Raw genomic sequence first — 5,095 nt, 5'->3', positions numbered from 1 at the left:
ACCTCATCATCTTTGTGAGCTAAGGATGGGGCGTTTGGGGGAGCCTATACGTCTATCTGCTGAGTTATCAGCAGCAATTGCCTGACCATCCTTGGTCCTAGCTTGGCTGGAGAGGGTGCTTGGGCGCTGATCATATGTACAGTAATATATACAGTCTCATGGGCATTGTCCTACTCAATAGGGCAATGTCACTGTCCCTTGCCCATGCTATTTATGAGCGGCCTTTAAAACCTTTAAACAATCTGCAATTAGTCTATTGGGAATTGCTAATTCAAATTCCCTCGTTTTGTCCATCCGTCTATCTATCTCTATCTATCTATACTTGTGTGTGTCTCTCTATCTATCTATCACATAAAGAGTATATAAACAGATTTATAGTGAGTACTTTAAGTCTTCACAAGTTAGAACTATAGAACTTCTTTTTCAACTATAATCAGAGAAATGGTAAACTAATCTACTTAAACGTATCATGGAATTTATTTCTTTCTGATAATTGAATTCTATCATCTGTTATGTGTCCATCTTTCCCTGATTGATGGTACTCAATTTGAGTCGGCTTTGGGAATAGTAACGGATTCTGAAAATGGTAGGTCTCCGCCAACACTGGCCATTTATTACCCTCAGGATTCAAGTAAAGAGGGGCGCTGGTTTGAAAAGTAAGCTTTAGAAAACTGCGTGTACATCTACACTCTGCGATTCCAATAAACAAGTTGGCGGTCCTTTATCTATGCCAACCTTATAATCATCATCATCATCATCTCTCCCTATGCTTATTGACGCAAAGGGCCACAGTTAGATTTTACCAGTCTCTCTCTTGAGCTTTTAAATCAATACTTCTCCATTCATCCTCTACTTCACGCTTCATAGTCCTCAGTCATGTAGGGATGGGTCTCCCAACTATTCTATTGTCTTGTGGGGCCCAGTTGAAAGTTTAGTGAACTAATCTCTCTTGGGGAGTGCGAAGAGCATGACCAAATCATCTTCATCTATCCCTCACCATGATCTCATCCACATATGATACTCGAGTAATTTCTTTTATAGTTTCATTTCTTAACCTTGTGTTCTAATAAAATTCCAAGAAGACGGCCTTTGCCTCAGCGAGCCCCGTGTACAGCCTCCAAAGATGAGAGGTAACCTAGTCCGTTAAAAACTTCCTTTCAGCCGGACCAAACAGGTGTCTAGCGAACAGTCAACTAGGCTGTCTGGAGTTATTGTGTTTTGAATGAAAACTTTCAATAGGGTCTAATACTGATCGGTTTATGTCATTTAAGATATACCAAAGAGACATTAATATCCATGAAATTTTCAAAGTAGCTACTGGTTTCAAGTCCATAAGAACACATACATCGGTCTAGAGGTGTACCTTAAGGGAAGATTTCATAGGTAGGGTGTTATTTATCAAAAAAGGATATTACTCATACCGAAGGCAGCCATAGACAACGTTGGAATGAAGAGAAAGTTGGATAGATAAAGAACAGTATAAAGATGGATAGGAAAAAAACTAGAGTAAAGCTTATCGCCACATATTTGGTAGCTGTCCTTTGATATCAAATGAGGATAAGTTGTTTGGTTTATTTTTAATTGAAACGGGATTATTTTTAGATAAAATACTATTTCTTAGTCTATGTAGTATCAATGATTAATTCTTCTTATACTTTTATCAATAGCAGTTGTTTGAGTAAAGAATAAATAAGATAAATGGGATAGATCAATATACTTCAGCTATTTTTCTTGTAATGGATAATAGGAGGGGTTAGACATCAAGGGTCTTTTTTAAATACTTAATAATTGTGGATATTTACATGCATGAGGAAATGTCAACGCTCTCCAATGCATTTTTTTTACTGCTTTGATTATTGTTTCTGCATGCATGCATATCACACACAGACACACACACACGGATAAAAGAATACGTTTAGTTTAATTCACCTTTGAACGAAATTTTTGCGAGTAGAGCATCATAGCTTATTCTACTCAACAAAGGACAGAAGATTAAACTATCTTTTGTGATCACTTCAATAAAACACTAAATTACCTTTCAGAAATGATGAACTCTGTCCGGCATGACCAACGACAGTAACAAATAACCATCAAAGGTTTATTTCAACTCTGAGGATGATTGATGCTTTCCTGCAATGAGAAACATCGTTAATAAAGAAATAAAATTGAGAATTTTTGGTCAAAATATAGATTTTGATATAAACCTCCAACGCGGATGTCCGGCAGCAGTAACAGGAAGCGGGAGATGGACTTTGATAAAAAAAAAAAAAAACCATAAAGGATTTTGTTAATGTTTGCCCAAAATTGGAATAGGCCTAGTACTTTCGACACTTAGAAAGATGATGCATGATATACCAGTCGAATTGTGAAATTTAGATAAGGAAGGAAATTATTGCCCAAAACAGGAATAGGCCTAGTATTTCCGACACTTAGAAGATGATGTATGATATAATAAAATCGAATTGTGAAATTTAAATAAGGGAGGAAATGTTTGCCCAAAACAGGAATAGGCCTAGAACTTTCGACACTTTGAAGATGATGCATGAGATAATAGAGTCGAATTGTGAAATTTGAATAAGGGAGGAAATGTTTGCCCAAAACAGGAATAGGCCTAGTACTTCCGACACTTAGAAGATGATGCATGATATAATAAAATCGAATTGTGAAATTTGAATAAGGGAGGAAATGTTTGCCCAAAACAGGAATAGGCCTAGTACTTTCGACATTTTGACGATGATGCATGATATACCAGAGTCGAATTATGAAATTTAAATAAGGGAGGAAATGTTTGCTCAAAACAGGAAGCATTTTCATATTGGGTTTATGATATCAAGTCTAATCAAATTCCCTTTTCAAATTCTCAAAATACCTATTGGAAACGTCCCTGTCTGACGATTTGCCGGACTGGGGTTCGAGTCCCGCTCATGCTTATAGTTTCGTGTAGTGTCTGCAACCTCACCATCCTTGGGGATTTGGGGGAGCCTATTGCTCTACTTGCTGAGTCATCAGCAACCATTGCCTGGGACCCCCTGGTCCTAGCATGAGTGAAAAGGCTACTTGTCACTAATCATATGTAATTTATATATGGTCAGTGTCTAGACCATTATCACTGTGCCTTGCTTCTGTCATTCATGAGTGGCCTTTAAACCCTTTAAACCTGTGCTCAGAATATATATACACACACACACACACATATATATATATATATATATATATATATATATATATATATATATATATATATATATATATATATATATATATACACATTTATATATATATATATATATATATATATATATATATATATATATATATATATATATATTCGCCTTTTATCATATTTTTCATCAATCTCAGCTCCTATTGGCAGGTATTCATTCAACTTTATTTCGATTGAAAGGGGAACACAAATTTAGAGAAGCATCAATTATCTAAAAACCACAGAAATGGTTTCATCAAATGTGGGTGGATTTTTTTTTCCATTTCTCTTCAGTTCACCATTCAATAAATCAATGATTCTTTAACTCTAATTTTAGGGCCATTTAATTGCAGACCAATCTGATATTAGACCCAGGGTTTCTTAGAGCCTTAGGGTGGGTTTACTCTTGTTTGTCGAAAGTGGTTCGACAGACAAGTGTTAAGATTGATGTTCGAACGCAGTTCGACAGACAAGTGTTTGAAGGGATGATTGAACGTTTAAAAGTGGTATTTGGTTGTCGAACACGTTCGTCGAATGGTTCGAAGAAAGTCTTTTCTCGCCTGACTTTTGTGGGCGGGGCTTCATCGTCCACAAACTTTATGCATTTAAGCCTGACTCCACCTCTTCGAACCGTTTGACAAGCAGGTTCGACGACTGGGTTCGAAGAACCGTTTTACGAGCAGGTTCGGTAACCGGGTTCGACGAACCGTTATACGAGCAGGTTCGACGAACCGTTAGACAAGCAGGTTCGACAACCGGGTTCGATGAACCCTTAGACAAGCAGGTTCGACAACAATGTTCGACGAACCATTAGAGAAGCAGGTTCGACAACCGGGATCGACGAACCGTTAGACAAGCAGGTTTGATAAGAGGGATAGACGAACCGTTAGACAAGCAGGTTCGACAACCGGGATCGAAGAACCGTTTAACAGGCAGGTTCGACAAGCGGGATCGATGAACCGTTAGACAAGCAGGTTCGACAACCGGGATCAACGAACCGTTAGACAAGCAGGTTCGACAACCGGTTTCGAAGAACCGATTAACAAGAAGGTTCGACAACCGGGATTGATGAACCGTTAGACAAGCAGGTTCGACAACCGGGATCGAAGAACCGTTTAACAGGCAGGTTCGACAAGCGGGATTGATGAACCGTTAGACAAGCAGGTTCGACAACTGGGATCAACGAACCGTTAGACAAGCAGGTTCGACAACCGGTTTCGAAGAACCGATTAACAAGAAGGTTCGACAACCGGGATCGACGAACCGTTAGACAAGCAGGTTCGGCGAACCGTTAGACAAGCAGGTTCGACAACTGGGTTCGACAACCGGGTTCGACGAACCGTTAGACAAGCAGGTTCGACAACCAGGTTCGACGAACCGTTAGACAAGCAGGTTCGACAACCGGTTTCGACGAACCGTTCGACCGTATAAACCCCGTCTTGAAATAACGAACGGGGTGGAACTCACTCAGACCACTTGTAAGTCTTCGGAAAAGTATTGCCATTACGACGCGTCTTTGAAGTCTGGGGGAAAAATAAATCACGAAGAAAAAAAAGAATATATGTAAACAGATTTAAAAGTAAATCATTTGATATTCTCGAAATCTCTATTTTTATCTTTCGATAAAAAGGAAAAACTTGCAAGATACAGACTAGGTTGAAACGGGTGAGACCGAATTTCAAAGCGAGTGGAATCGACTTTAAGCATCTCTGATATATTAAATAAAAATACGATAGGAAATACTTTTTATATTAATTCATCCATTTTATATAATTATGGAATAAATATCGGTTCTTAACGCAATTGTAAACTTGGTGATGTACTACTGTATACATAATTAAATCATACTATAGCAATATTCTTTTTTTTTTTAATAAAGATTTAACAAATACA

Source organism: Palaemon carinicauda, chromosome 11, assembly GCF_036898095.1.
Source record: "Palaemon carinicauda isolate YSFRI2023 chromosome 11, ASM3689809v2, whole genome shotgun sequence".
Lineage (NCBI taxonomy): Eukaryota > Metazoa > Arthropoda > Malacostraca > Decapoda > Palaemonidae > Palaemon > Palaemon carinicauda.
This window is presented reverse-complemented; position numbering follows the sequence as displayed.